Source organism: Mus caroli, unplaced genomic scaffold, assembly GCF_978045245.1.
Source record: "Mus caroli unplaced genomic scaffold, Mus_caroli_1 scaffold_16, whole genome shotgun sequence".
Classification (NCBI taxonomy): Eukaryota; Metazoa; Chordata; class Mammalia; order Rodentia; family Muridae; genus Mus; species Mus caroli.
This window is the reverse complement of record NW_028227271.1, coordinates 70440946-70457112: the sequence shown is the minus strand read 5'-3', so window position 1 is coordinate 70457112 and position 16167 is coordinate 70440946. Positions and strand designations below refer to the sequence as shown.

Here is a 16167-nt window from a genome sequence, read left to right as displayed (position 1 = left end):
AGGAGAGCCAGGGCTCGGGAGCCTGGCTTCTGTCCATCCGTGCACCCAGGGCTTAACCCAAGGTGGGGGATTCTGGACCAAATCTTGACATACAGTAATGTATGGTTGTTGATCGGGATGGGATCCCTGCCCTTCCTGAAAGACAATGGCTTTAATTTCAAAAATGATGGCTAAGTCAAAGGTGCCCTCTGGAGGCCAGCCAACATCAAATGTCAGCCACTCCGAGGAGCAAAAAGTCTGCCATGGTCGTTTCTTAATCTCAACTGACAAGGTGTGTGCTCTAGCCCTAACTTCAGTCCAATGATTCAAAGTCAAACTCAGAGGAGTCGTCACAGTCTGTCCTATCGTCAAAGTCACAAGTAAGACAAAACAGAGACCTAAGACACACAAAGGCTAACAGATGTCTGTCTCCACCTAGACAGACAAAACAACTCCAGAAATACAGATGGCTGGGAGGGCATGTAGCTTCTCTAATCCAGGAGAACTACCGTATCCTCACCAGCACCCAGATGGGAATCTCCCAGGCATCCCTGGGGTCCTTCCTGACCTACCAAGGATGTCTCCCAAGGCAGCAGTCAATGATCTTCTAGCATGTCTGCTGATCACACCCTCCGTCTCCTCTCTAGACATGATTGACTGCAAAACCAAAAAGACAGAACCAGAATTCAGCCCGCACAGAAACACAAAGACACAGACAATACCTCATCTCCAAGTGGGTCTTTGGAGACAAGGTTGACTGCAAATCCCGGACTAGCCCCAAAAAAGAAAGACCACTGAAGAGGGGAGACCCTCACTCAAGTCTCAGGATGACGCAAGCCCCCAAGAACTCATGAGAGACCGTCCTTGCTGCAATCACATGAGGTTTATTGATAGGAACCAGCGAGCTGGGGCTGACTCGTATCCCACACAGGGGTTCGACCCTGAGTAGCTGGAAAAGGGGGTATTTAAAGAAAAAAAACACAACCCAAGGGGGTAGGGAGGGCATTATTGGAAAATGCCGAAAATACCAGTGAAAAATCACAAGGGGGAACTAAAAATCACAAGGAGAAACTCCCTGTTTCTCAAGCTTGTTCTCAAGATTTTAATCTAACTTTTGTGATCATCAGTTCCTGGAACAGGGTCCCTGAATCAGCTAATCTACATTCTTGGTTCTACTCTGTATGCTAGGGGTGTCTGGATTTTTCCTGGTCTTTCACCCCTGACTAACTTGGAAATCCCAAGTCCCAGCTGTAGCCCTGGCACCGATATCTGAACAAAAGCCTCTTCTTGGTAAAATATATTCACAGTCAGATGGTGATCTCTGGAGGATCCCAAACTCATAACAAACCCACAGCCCTGACACAGAAGCGATCTCTAACTTTATAGCCACTTTTGAGGAAAAAAAAAGCTTTCTAAGCGAGGCTCCATAACCAACAGATGGCTGACACAAAACAAACTCAGTGGTATTTTCATAGGTTTTTTTATTCTCACAATGCTTTGGCTGGACTATTTCTGTGTCTTTTTTTTTTTTAATTATACAAGATCTTTACCTTATACATTGTAGTTTCCAATTTTGTTGTTATATGTTTTCTGTGTGTGTGAATGTGTGTCAGTGTCTGGATGTTTCTTGAACTTTTCTTTGTTTTTTGTTTTTGTTTTTGTGTTTTCTGTCTTCTTGCTTTGTCCTATTCCAGTTTGTTCCTATTTTGTTTTATTATTACTTTCTTAAAATCCCTGCTTGTATATTAATAATAGAAAGAAAGGGTGTGGATTTGGATGGGTGGGGCAGTAGGGAGAATCTGGAAAGAATTGGAGGGGAAACTAATCAGAATATACTGCATGAAAATATCTATTTTCAATTAAAAATTAATAAAATAAAAATAAATAAATGAAAATGTTTTCAATAAAAAGTATCTTGTCACACATTTGTTACTCAACTTCAAACTGGTAGAAGACATGTCTAGGCTATTGCCATGGTGATGAGGGGAAATAATTTACTTCTGTAACAAAGAGAGAAGGGCTGCCCTTTGTTGAATATTTAATTTGTGACCTATAGGCGTTGAACTAAAGATTCTCCTATTATCTCATTTAACCTTCTCTGAAACAATCACCTTGTATAAATAAACAAAGGCTCTAATGCAACAGTTCTCAATCTGTGGGTTCTACCCTTTGGGGGATGAACAACCCTTTTATAGGGCTCACCTATGACAAATATTTCCATTGTATTTCATAACAGTAGCAAAATTACAGTTAAGAAGTAGCAAAAAAGGTCATTTGCTTTCCCCTGGCTGGCAGCATGATGCCTGGCGTTACTGTAAAAGACGTTAACCAGCAGGAGTTCGTCAGAGCTCTGACAACCTTCCTCAAAAAGTCTGGGAAGCTGAAAGTTCCCAAATGGGTAGACACAGTCAAGCTGGCCAAACATAAAGAGCTTGCCCCATATGATGAGAACTAGTTCTACACAGGAGCTGCTTCCACAGCACAGCACCTGTACCTCCGAGGTGGTGCAGGGGTTGGTTCCATGACCAAGATCTATGGAGGATGGTAGAGAAATGGTGTTAGACCCAGCCACTTCAGAAGAGGTTCTAAGAGTTTGGTCCGCCGGGTCCTCCAAGCCCTGGAGGGGCTGAAAATGGTGAAAAAGGGACAGATGTGGGTTCGCAAGCCAAGACCTCAAGGACAGAGAGATCTGGACAGGATCACTGGACAGGTGGCAGCTGCCAACAAGAAGCATTAGAACAAAGGATGCTGGGTTAATAAATTGCCTCATTCATTTACAAGAAGAAGAAGAAGAAGAGGAGGAGGAGGAGGAGGAGGAGGAGGAGGAGGAGAAGAAGGAGAAGGAGAAGGAGAAGGAGAAGGAGAAGGAGAAGGAGAAGGAGAAGGAGAAGGAGAAGGAGAAGGAGAAGGAGAAGGAGAAGGAGAAGGAGAAGGAGAAGGAGAAGGAGAAGGAGAAGAAGAAGAAGAAGAAGAAGAAGAAGAAGAAGAAGAAGAAGAAGAAGAAGAAGAAGAAGAAGAAGAAGAAGAAGAAGAAGAAGAAGAAGAAGAAGAAAAATTGTGCCAGGCAGTAGTGGTACACACCTTTAATCCCAGCACTTGGGAGGCAGAGGCAGGTGGATTTCTGAGTTCGAGGCCAGTCTGGTCTACAAAGTGAGTTCCAGGACAGCCAGGGCTACACAGAGAAACCCTGTCTGGAAAACAAACCAAAAAAAAAAAAAAAAAACAAACAAACAAACAAACAAACAACAACAACAAAAAAATTGTATGTTTGGGGGTCACTGAAGCAAAGGGTCACAGCATTAGAAAGGTTGAGAACCACTGTTCAATTGGGATTAAATAATTTATCTGAGCTGATGATACAGAGCCAAGATTCTTGTAGTTAACTTCACAACCATCCTTTATGCTAAGTCCCAGCCTTAGTCTCAAGCTATTCTTGTCAAGAATAGCTGAGTAGATGGGCCAGCAAGATGATTCTTCAGGTAAAGGTTCTTGCTTAATCCCTGGAAACTACAGGTAGAAGGCAAGAATTGACTCCTACAATTTGTTCTCTGACCTCACAGCATACAAATAAACAAATAAAAGGAAAGAGAGAAAGAGAATACTTGAATGAAAAGATGACTACTAGTAGCTACTTGTGAACCTATACAAACATTAAATTTGAGCTAATGTGATGGAAAACATTATCCATCACCCTACTTAGGCTTAAATAGGCCTGCATGTGATATAGTCTTAATTATAGTGCCTCTTTTTTTCTTCCTTCCTCCTCTCTTTCTTCTTTCCTTTCCTTCTTTCCTTCTTTCCTTCCTTCCTTTCTTCCTTTTAGATAGTATCTTGGTTAGTGTTTTATTACAGTGAAGAGACACCATGACCAAGGCAACTCTTATAAATAAAAACATTTAATTTGGGCTAGCTTACAGTTAGAGAGGTTCAGTCCATTATTATCATGGTGGGAAGCGTGGCAGTGTGCAGGCAGACATGGTGTGGGAGGAGCAAGAGTTCTATATCTTGATCTACAAGCAGCAGGAGACTGGATTCCACACTGAGTAGAGCTTGTACATAGGAGATTTCAAAGTCTGGCCCCACAGTGACACACTTCCTCCAGCAAATCCACACCTACTCTAATAAGGCCACACTTCCTAGAAGTGACACTTCCCATGGACCAAGTATGAAAACATCAGTCTCTAGGGGCCATACTTATTCAAACCACCACAGATGTATTCATCTTAAGCTGGCCTTGAACTCACAATCCTCCTGCTTTGGCTTCTTTTTTTTTTTTAGATTTTATTTATTTATTATATGTAAATACACTGTAGCTGTCCTCAGACACACCAGAAGAGGGCATCAGATCTCATTTCGGGTGGTTGTGAGCCACCATGTGGTTGCTGGGATTTGAACTCTGGACCTTCGGAAGAGCAGTCGGGTGCTCTTACCCACTGAGCCATCTCACCAGCCCCTGCTTTGGCTTCTTAAGTACTGGGATTATCCTGTGTGCTATATAGTGTTTGACTTAATTTGCAGTTGTCTTAAGGAAAGCTTTTTTTTTTTTTTTTCATGTAGCCAGAGGCCCAGAGTACATTTCTGTTACTTCCTGATAATCAGTTTTAGGATGTGACTTTTTTCTTCATGGTCATATGAGAGATACCTTGGGCTGGAGATGTACTCAGTGGCAAATCATTTGCGTGGCATGTACAAGGTTCTCAGTTGCTTTCTTAGAACCAGAGAGAGAACACCCTATCTCCAAGTATTACACTGTTCCAGACAGATTTAAGTAAAAAACAATGAATGTGCTCTTTATAGAAGAAATAATCACCTCCCCAGACTCCTATATTATGAATTTTTCCTTATATCTTGTGGGCCAAGAATAGGTCAAGGTGAAAAGGTCAGCTCAGGAACTTTGAGGTCATGAAACACACGCCCCTCCAGAAGGAAGAAGCTAATTAGCATTTCTCAGACCACAGGGCAGGAAGTCCTTATTACCTCATTCCCTAAAGACCAATCAGTTTAAAGGGTGCACTGTTCCACCAATCATATTGTGCCTAGTTGCTGATGTTCTATTCTGTCCCTGGAAACCATATAAAAACTTGCCAAACTGGTGCTGGTGGTCACCACCTCTCCCTCGGGTCTGGGATGACCCCAGTGCACTGGAACAATAAATTCCTCTCGCTTTTTGCATCGATCCTGGCTCCACGTGGTTCACTCAGGAGATCCCAGGTAAGCTAAGGCTCCCCAGAGTCTTACAAAGGTTATTCTTTGTCCCTAGTTACAAGGAACTTGGGAAGTTAGCTCCTTCTAGATGGAAAATCCTAAGCACAGCTGAGGCTTTGTTATGAAAGGAAAAGAAGATATTAACAAGAGGAAAGCAAGAAAGAAAGCTTGCCCACTCCACTGCTCCTCAGAGGAGGCTGGAGCTTCACCCTTGAAAGGAGCATAGAATCTCAGAATGAAAACAGGGCTGACCAAGCCAACTCAGTCAGTCAACAGGTTCTCCAGGGTAGAAGCAAGGATTAAAAGGGGGGGAAAAAAAGGCAGACAGCATTATAACATGACCCCAGCCAGTTCTGAGGCTGAAGCAAGTTTATTTTTTTCCCAGTCTGCTTTTTTACCACTTTAAGTACATGCAAAATGATAAGATCAGTTCTAGGTCAAGGAACAAGCAAGGAAATAAACAAAATCAGGTAAACAGCTTTCTAGGGGCTAGTCAGGATTACTAAAACAAAAGCACTGCCACCCCAGCCTTGCTGAGCCCACTCTGAGCTTTGCATTAACTCAAATGTAAATGTTCTTAATCCGGGCCTATTTCCTGAGGCCTGGACCAAAGTCAGATTCCCTTCTTGAGTTTACTTCTTTTTTCCTGGCCTGAAGTCAAATTCCCACCAAGTGTTTAAAAGGGGCCCCAAAAAGCTCAGGGGTTTTTTATCAGTGCTCAGCCCAATTGCTGCCTAATGAAGGACTGACTTCTACACCTTATTTAACCATGGGTCATCCAGCTACTGTCCTACACAGATGAAGTATCAATAGCTGGATTTTGACTATAAGATGCAAGAAAGTAGGATATGGTACTTCAATAATATGGCTTTCAGAACTGAAGTCAATAGGCAAAAAGTCTATCCTGTTACCATAGGCCTGTAATCCTAGCTACTCATGAAGCTGAGGAGAAACATTAAAAGTTCAGAGGCCTACCAGAGCCACAGAATGAGTTCAGTACCAGCATGGGCAACACAAAGAAATGCTGACTCAAACTTAAATTCAGGAAAAAAATAAAAATAAAGCTAGGGATGTAGCTAAGAGGTAGAGTACTTCCCTAGCACATGGCAGGCCCCAGTTCAACCCCAAGCACTTGAAGGAAGGCAAGAAAGAGGAGGAAGAGGGGGAGGAGGAAATAAAATCAGTAACAGTACAGCTAGATCACAAAGGACGTTTACAGAACCAAAGTGAAGAAATGAAACATGAAGAATTCAGGGAGTTCTAGTCACACACTATAAAGATTTCTATCTTCCTACATCCAAGCATAAATTAATCGGTGTATGTGTGTTTTGAAGGAGAATCTCTCCAGTCTCCAGTTTGTTATTTTTAATAAATCAATTAAAAATTCTTCCAATTTCTTTCTTTTACCTTGTTTTGTGTTTGCTATAGTTATGTATTTTGTTTATAGGGAGAAAGAAATAATGTGCCATGACATTTGGAAGTGAAAAAGTAACTTAATAGGACTCAGTTCTCTTCAGTCAGTCCCAGAGATCTAACTGGGTCACCAGATTTATAGCACATGTCTTTACCTATTGAAATATTTTCCTAATTGAGTTCTTCTTCCTAGAGGAACCCAGCTTCTGCCAGGCTGGCAAAAGAACTAACCAGCAAGAGTTGTGACTTATTGAACTGTTCCACAGTTTGTAGCCCAGGCTGCCTTGAAACTCACTATTTAACACAGCCTGCCCTTGAACTCATGACAATCCTCTTGCTGTTTGGCCTCCCAAATGCTAGGATTACATGCATGAACCACCATACCTGTTTTCTGGTTATTTTAATTTTTATTTTAGAACATGTGTTTATAAGTAGTACTGAAATACGTAATAGGATACAGTTAGAAATAATTTAAATAAAGGGCTAGAGACAGAGGGACAGAGTACTTGCTTAGCATAATCCTTATGATGATGAAAGAATTTAAATAAATTTAGTTCTTTCAAGAGTTGCTTATATGCATAGATAGTCCCTGCATTTATACTGCTTGAGGTAATTAGATATATAATATTTTATCCATTCCAGACTTACTTTCTTTCTCTGATTGATTAACAACTCTGCAACCTTCATCTCTAGTTGTGGTGGTTTGAACAAAAATACTCCTCATAGGCCCATAGGGAATGGCACTATTAGGAAGTGTGGCCTTGCTGAAGGATGTGTTTCACTATGGGGGCAGGCTTTGTGATCTCAGAACCTCAAACCAGTTCTTTTTCTGCTGCCTGAGGGAAACAGATATAGAACCCTTAGCTTCTCTAGCACCATGTCTGCATGCATGCTGCCATGTTTCCTGCCATAACAATAATAGACTAAGCCTCTGAAACTGTAAGCCAATTAAATGTTTTCCTTTATAAGAGTTGCCATGATCATGGTGTCTCCTTACAGCAACAGAAACACAATGACAGTTGTATATCACACACATGCACACAAACACACACACACACACACACACACACACAAGTAATGAGATAGCATTGACTGTGTATTTTCCCTTCAGGTAACATATTTTAAAAAAATAGTGCATCTTACAAATCATCACATCTTAGATGTGACACTATGCTTTTGAACTTGTAAAAAGTAGTAAGCTGGTTAAAGAAATTCAAACTGGTTACACATGTTGAAGCCATAAATAAATCCAATATTGGTTTTATTTTTAAATGTAAGCAACAGCAGGTTTTCTTAATTTTTGCAAGATTCCCCAATAGGAGCTGAGAGGAACTTAAAAGGAAAATCCTTGGAGCTCGCTGGCCAGCTAAACTTACTAAATCAATGAACTCCAGACTCCCTGAGAGACCCTGTCTCAGAGAATAACGTGGAATGTAATTACAAAAGACACCTGACATCAACCTCTCCTCCAAATGCAAGCACACACTCACTCACTGAGAGAGAGAGAGAGACAGACAGACAGACAGACAGACAGATGGAAATACATACACACACACATAGATACACACACAGACACAAACATACACACACAAGAATTCTGCAGTTCTTTGTGCAGTGCCTAATCTCAGTTTTCCTGCTGTACTACACATCATGTCTACTAAATCCTTACACACACCTCAAGTTTAGACACATCTTAGGGCTGACCAATTGTGCAGCCTCTCCAGTCAGGGACAAGATCACCCAAAGGAGATTCCACCCATCACCTGTTTCTTCTGGCTTCATTTCAGTTCCACTCTGCCTCTATTTAAAGGTTCAAGAGTTAGATTTGAGCCAAGAAATATCTAAGAGGTGACACAACTGAGCCCTAAAGTAGGCTTTAAATAGAGCAAGATTGCAAAAGGCAAGGCTTCTTTGAAACACTAGTCCATGCCTCAGAGCACTTGTATGAAAATCACTCCAAACACTCCCAGTTTTATAAGGCTGGAGTATAGTCCAGTTGAGGAAAAGGTTAGATTGTTTTATTATAAAGTATAGGAAAATATCATTTGTTGGGTCAGAAAAAAATACATTTCACAAAACAAAGGAAAATATAATATGATAAGATCTACTTGCTTCACACAAATGTTTCGCCACATGGCCCTTCTTTTGATCTGAGTCCAGTTCAAGGAACCACATGCTAGGAGAAACCTTACTCCTGCAAGTTGTCCTCTCTCCGTCTCTCTCGCTCTGTCTCTGTGTCTGTCTCTGTGTTTCTGTCTCTCTCTCTCTCACACACACACATGTAATTTAAAAATTAAATGAAAATAAGGTGGCAATTGCCAAGCAACTCAGAGATATTTAGTTTTTAAAAGAGAGTTTAGACTACACAAAGCATCAGATGTTTGAGGAGACTTCTCTCCCTTCCTGGACCACGTGGATTAAGTTTACATAGCATGGACTGGCTCTCTGCTCTCTGAGATAAGGGAGCGACATTCCTAGCAATCTTTCCCACTTCTGGCTTTTCCTTTGGCTCTCCCAGTTGCTTGTTTTCTGTGTGTTGCCAGGGTATAAAGCCATCACATTGTATTCTGTAATGATCACATTCCCATTAAGTCTTTGCTCTGTTCCACAATAGATCGTAGGCTCACTGTTGGTCCTTTCGCCATTCCTAAAGTTTTCACTTTCATTTGTGTCTTTGACTGGATTTCAACACGAAGGTTGGTTTTCGGGGTTTTACTTTTGGAAAAGGGGCTTTCAGGTTCCTTGTGTATGTTTCTATACAAAGCACTGTGAGTACCATGTTCCTTGTGTATTCATGTTTGATGGGAATTAAAGCGCTCCTCCTGCCTCCACCTTCCAAGTACAAAGCGCATACACTGCCACACCTGGATGAGGATTTTGATTTTCTCTCTAGCTTGAGTTACAACACTCCTTGGATATATTGTGGAGAAGGATGAACCTGAGCTGTCATTTTTGTACTAAAAGAATGAACAAAAGAACATTTTCATGAATGTGGTTAAAAAAAAAAAAGTTTTAAGATTCGAAATGACTTTTAAAACAATGAAAGCATGCCTCACTCTGGCGGGGATGATTGTTTTGAAAGTGCTTTAAGTATAAAGTAACTTTATGACTCCAATGTTCTATAAAGCCAAGGCCTAAATGAGCCACCAGTACAAAAGGCTGAAAAGAATGGGGAACTTTCAGAGCTAAGGAAGCTAATATTCATGAAATATTAACAGGAAAAATATTTTGTTTGTTTGTTTGTTTTTCAAGACAGGGTTTCTCTGTATAGCCCTGGCTACCCTGGAACTCACTTTGTAGACCAGGCTAGCCTCGAACTCAGAAATCCACCTGCCTCTGCTTCCCGAGTGCTGGGATTAAAGGCGTGCACCACCACGCCCAGCAGGAAAAATATTTTTTAAGTGCTAGACTACAGTGACTTGGGCTATCATGACAATGAATATTGCTTCTACTGCAGGAATTCTAAGCTTAAAAGAAGTCAGAATAGAAGCAGCCTTGGATAAAATATACACGCCAATATTCTTCGTGTGACCAGTTGCCACACCCTTCTTTTGAGCCATGCAACACCAAGACCCTGACCCCCTCAGCTAGGCATCCTCAAGATCAGGCCTGGCCATTCTGCTGCTGGCATGCTTATTACACTACTGTAGCCTGGAATACAGATGCTGATATTCAACTCTCTCTTATTTGTAGTTCACCAGATGGGTCAGTTACAGAGAGTTATGAGATAAGAAAACTAGAGATACAATTCCACTAACTTTAGAAATATAAGAAACACTTTCAAAGAAAATGCATATTTGCTTTTGTTGTTGCTGTTTCAACTTTATTGCTTAACCTAAAGGAATATATTCAATGGTGGAAAATTCATGACATTGAAGCCCCAAGGAAGCTATGGCATCCTATACTTATCAGATATACCTCAGGACTCATAGGCTACTAAATAAAGTATAACAAGACTGAGTTTGATGTAAGAGACCCCTGAGAGAAGCCAAAACAGATGTTTGTTCATCAAAGTGAACAGTGACTCTTGAATTGCAGGAGATGGGTCCCCCATCCCCACCTATCTCTCTCTCTCCCTGATGACGTTCTGGCACTCCCACAGCCTAGTACCACATGACCTCTCCCTACTGATCTGGTACCACTGGCCTTTCTGATCAACCTCTCCTGGAGCCAACTTGGACCTTGGGTCCACCTCCTCTGTTCCTGGAACTTCACTTGTTCACGGGCTGTGTTCTTCCCTCTCCCAGGGAGGGCTAACAGTGCCACCAGAGCACTGATTGGGACACTGGAAAATGAGCTTTCCCTAACAGCAGTTAGGCATTGCCAGTGCCCAACAACAGACTCTTCTCTGTGCATCAAATCAAACTTCAGAAATTCTCCATACTGGCTCCACATCTACGAGCTCAACTGCTCATAAGAACAAAATCTGCATCTGCATCTGCACTGAACATGAACAGTCTGTGTTGTCATTGTTCCTTAATAGTTCAGTAGAATATTTTTACATATCATATTTTATGTCTCTATATATTTATCTATATCTTATTAAATATTATAATCACAGAGACTTAGAGTATCCAGGAAGATACAGAAAGATAAACATACATTATATGCAAATATTACATTTTATATAAAGGCTTTAAGCATCTTTGGATTTTGATATACAATGAAGTCCCAGAAACAATCCACCACGAATCTGTACTTTCTACATAACAACAGACAAGATGTTCCTAGAAAGAAAATATAAAACTCATTATGCCATGTTAGCTGAAGACTAGACTAATCAGAGGCATCTAGCTTACTCTGTAATGCTAATTCTATCATTTAAAAAAATTAAGGATATTTTTTAAAAAAATTTTTTAAAATTTAAAAAAATTAAGGATATTAAAGGCTGAGACAGAAATCACTATTCAAGAGGATTGTTCACAGTTTTTGTATAAAACAAGTGACTTATTAGTAAGCTCAAAGACCGCATCTTTGAAAACTGAATTAATAGACTTACAAGTGTGGTAGTGTCCACTGCTGACATTCCCCTAAGATCTGTAACATTTAATTGCACTTCCTCTTTATACTTGGGTTGCCTTGTGCAGAACTGGGGGTAGAATCCAGGGGTTGCACCTCCATCTCCCATTCTCAGACTTATTTTTTGACAATTTCTTTTCAGGGTTGTATCGGTGGTTGTAATTTTTACTTTTGTTGTCTTTGCTTCATGGTTAGAAGGCAATACACTTAGTCCAGTGAGCACATATCTGAGGTGAAGAGTGCTAACATTTGGCAAGCCATATCTGTCTGTCCCATGTTCTTTTAGGAAACAGTCTGAGTTTTAGCTGGAGCTATTTTCCAATGTCCCTTGTAGCTAGGTTGACCGTGTCACTAAGTGTTGCTGGAATTCCTAACCCTATTAAGCCCATTTAAAAACTCACACAATCCAGATATCATAATTATAAGTTATATGCCTAGATTGGGCAGATCTAACAATATAATAACTTATTCCCTAGTCATAAGACCCCTTGCTACTTGTGGTTTCTCCCAGCCATGTGGTTCTGGTTCATAGCAGCTTCTCCTCCTCTTTCTCCATCCTCTCTTATCCCTCTCCCTTACTTCTCTTCTTCTCTACCTCTCTCACCTTCCTCCTTTCCTCCTACCTGCCTGCCCCCTCACTCTCTAGTTCCACCTTTCCACTCCATTGTCTAATCACTGGCTGTAGCCTTTTATTGACCAGTTACCATGGGAGAAGGTTCACATGACATCACCTGACTACCTGGTGGTCTGCTCATCCAGGGCAAGCCATCTTGAGGAACCTGTATTAACATCAGAATACAAACAACATTAAGGCAACTCACTACATTTTTCCTTTCTTGTCCAATTAAAAAAGGCTCCTTCACAAAGTTGGGAGCTAAAGACCATCCAGAGACTGCCCCACCTGGGGATCCATCCCATAATCAGCCACCAAACCCAGACACTACTGCATACGCCAGAAAGATTTTGCTGACAGGACCCTGATATAGCTGTCTCTTGTAAGGCTATGCCAATGCCTGGCAAATACAGAAGTGGATGCTCACAGTCATCTATTTTATGAGACATAGGTCCCCTAATGAAGGAGCTAGAGAAAGTACCCAAAGAGCTAAAGGGGTCTGCAACTCTATAGGAGGAACAACAATATGAACTAACCAGTACCCCCCAGAGCTGTGTCTCTAGTTGCATATGTAGCAGAGGATGGCCTAGTTGACCATCAATGGGATTGTGAAGATCATATGCCCCAGTACAGGGGAATGCCAGGGCCAGGAAGTGGGAGTGGTTGGGTTGGGGAGCAGGGTAGGGGGATGGTATAAGGGGCTTTGGGGATAGCATTTGAAATGTAAATGAAGAAAATATCTAATAAAAATATTTCTAAAAAGGCTCTTTCTCTTACAGTAACAAACAATACATAGTAGGAACTATTTTTAAACAATCATGAAAATTATTAACTATGAATTACACTATAACATCCAGTCCATTATACTTGACAATTTAGATGAAGTATTTTATCATCTATCCTAACTTAAAAAGTTTACAGCCGGGTGGTGGTGGCACACATCTTTAATTCCAGCACTTGGGAGGCAGAGGCAGGCAGATTTCTGAGTTTGAGGCCAGCCTGGTCTACAGAGTGAGTTCCAGGACAGCCAGGGCTATACAGAGAAACCCTGTCTCAAAAAACAAACAAACAAAAATTTACAATTCTGTACCTCAATTATGTTTGATTTTAACTTGTATTACCATCTGAAAATCATCTTTTTAAGTCTAGAACAACTTCCATGCTGAACAACGTAAGTTCCATTGTGAGACTATAACTAGCCTTCAACTCCACCAGAGTTTTGAGAAGGACTTAAATATTACCTGAATATGCCGGAAGCACAAAGACACCGCTTCTAAAACTTAAACAGTTGGCAGAGAAAGCTGACTTCCTGGATAGTCATCAATATTCCTACAACTAAGGTCTGGTCAAATTAGCAGAAATAACAAGTAAAACCCATTATACGTGTGTCCTAAAAAGAACATGTATTCCTATTCTACTCAATATTCTCCCACCTTGGTGCAAGGGACCTGGGATTGGCAGCAAGCCATCTAGGACCAAGCAAATGAAATTAATATTTTAGAGTACTTAAATTTATGGATGTAAGAAGCTAACACATTATCACTGGGCAAGAAATAAACCAGAATATCAATAGAAATAATCTTATCTTGACTAAATTTCTAGTTTTAGTTAAAGCAGCTGAATCTTTATCCTTGTTGAAATATCCTACAGTTTCTATTTAAATTTTTTATTACATTTAGATTATATTATGTTCAGTTTATGCCATGTCACTAATTGCTATTTCATTTCCACTAACTGCTAGAGTATTCAAGGCAAGTTGCTATAAGACAGTCAAAAAGTTCACAGGTGTTTTTTTTTTTTAACAAAGAGGAATGGAAATGTTGCAAAGTTTGAGGACAAAAGCATACAGTATTTCAAATGGTCACGGTAGTCATCCGCTATGAAAGTCCAAGTGCAGCAAATAACCATATTCCAGGGTATGGGAAATGCTGCCCATAGCAAGGAAAGTCTGGACAGTGTGTTAAAGGACTGTGCAGGACACTGAATTTCTTTCTTGGCCTTGTGCATCAGCTTCCTTAAACTAGAAAACATTTCAGGTATCCACAATAAACAAGTGATTTCCTAGGGCTAAATCCTAACAGTCAGTGTAGTCCAATTACTCTGAATCTATATTTAACAGTCTTGTAAGCTTCAGTTTTAAAGCAGGCTAAGAATAGTTTGTCCAGATGGAGAATGAACATATTTGGAAAGTCTTTGATATAAACTGGGATTGTGATGAGTGTGAGCTCTTTCAGAAAGTACTTTGCCACTAGATACAGTTTTCCATTCATAAATAATTCTACTAGGGAACTGGAAAAGAAAACTGAGTCTTTTCTTATAGAATTATAAAGGCAAAAAAAAAATAAACAAGAAATAAAGAATTTTTGTTTTTAAGACAAAGTATCTAGCCCTGGCTGAATTCAAACTACTTCTGTGTCAGTGATGTTCTTGAACTTAGGATCTTCTTGTATCTACTTCCTAAGTCCTGGAATTACAAGCATACAACAGCCCACCCAGTTGACACTAGTGCTAGGGAAAGGTACTCAGAGCCTCATTGAAGCTAGGCAAGTACTCTACCAACTGTGCTATATGTCCAAGAGAGATTATATATTTTTTAAAGATTTATTTATTTTATGCCTGGCAGTGGTGGCCCATGCCTTTAATCCCAGCATTTGGGAGGCAGACGCAGGCAGATTTCTGAGTTCAAGGCTAGCCTGGTATACAGAGTGAGTTCCAGGACAGCCAGGGCTACAGAGAAACCCTGTCTCTAAAAAAATTTAAAAAAAAACAAAACAAAACAAAAAACAAAAAAAGATTTATTTTATGTATTGAGTAAAGTGTAGCTGTCTCAGACACACCAGAAGAAAGCATCAGATCACATTACAGATGGTTGTGAGCTGCCATGTGGGTGCTGGGAATTGAATTTGGGTCCTCTGGAAGAGCAGTCAGTGCTCTTAACCACTGAGCCATCTGTCTAGCCCCCAAGAAGTAATTTTTTTTTTTAACAGATCTTGCCTGAGTTTATTTGTAAGAACAGCATAGGACACTGGTCATCTGCAAATAGTGTGTGGGGAGGTATGTCACAGCAGTCCGTCTTCACACTGGCAGGATCCTTTTCTATGGGGCCTTCACAGGGGCCTGGGCACCATTGGGGGCCTGAGCACCTTTGGGAGCCTGAGCTGGAACTGAAGCCTGGGCCTTAGCTGGAGCTTTGGCCCCTGCCTTGGTTTGAACCTTAGGCTTCGGTTGGCAGGGCCTCTGACCCTTGGCCATGTAGCTTCGAATCCCACTTCCCAAGCTTAGGGTGAGCAATGAAAGCCAGCCGCTTGAGTTTGGGGCCTTTTGGCATCTTGGGCTAGATGGCCTGAGGCTTCACCAGGGCCTTGATGGCCTCTGCGTGCGCATTCACTGCCTTTGCATTGTTGTCCTGCATCTTCTTCAGGCCTTTCTTGTTGTACGTCTTGGCAAAGCGCATGTTCCTCAGGAACTTGGGGTCAACCCCCTTAAGAGATTCATATCTTTGCGACTGGGGTTTCTTGATGCCATTTCTGTGCCATTTGCGGGACTGGTTGTGTGTGGTGTGGTTCTTAGACTTGGCCATGTCTGCACAGTAACCCACGGCTCCCGCCCCAAGAAGTGATTTTTTTTTTTTAAAGGACAAAGGTTTATTTTATAAAACTCACAGTTCAAGGCACACAAGCTTGTGAGTCAATGTAGCAGAAACCATAATTCTCCATTTACATCATGTGCATAATCAGAAAATGTAGATAATATGAGTTCCATGAAATGCATGTTTATTGCTCAGCAAACTTTCTCAGTTGTATACAGTTCATCACCCCCTTCACAAAGAAGGATGTTACCCACAGTATATGGGTCAACTCATCCCAATTAGTGTAATCAATATTTTTTTTTTTTGAGAACTGATTCTTTTTTTTTTTTTTTAATTTTTTTTTGTTTTG

General features: G+C 40.9%; 2 pseudogenes; one reads left to right on the top strand and one right to left on the bottom strand.

Annotated features, from left to right (window-relative positions):
- The first annotated feature begins 2278 nt into the window (after positions 1–2278).
- LOC110311114 (small ribosomal subunit protein eS19 pseudogene) lies at positions 2279–2747 on the top strand (annotated as a pseudogene).
- A 12578-nt stretch (positions 2748–15325) lies between these two features.
- LOC147000792 (large ribosomal subunit protein eL29 pseudogene) lies at positions 15326–15809 on the bottom strand (annotated as a pseudogene).
- Between the last annotated feature and the right edge of the window lie 358 nt (positions 15810–16167).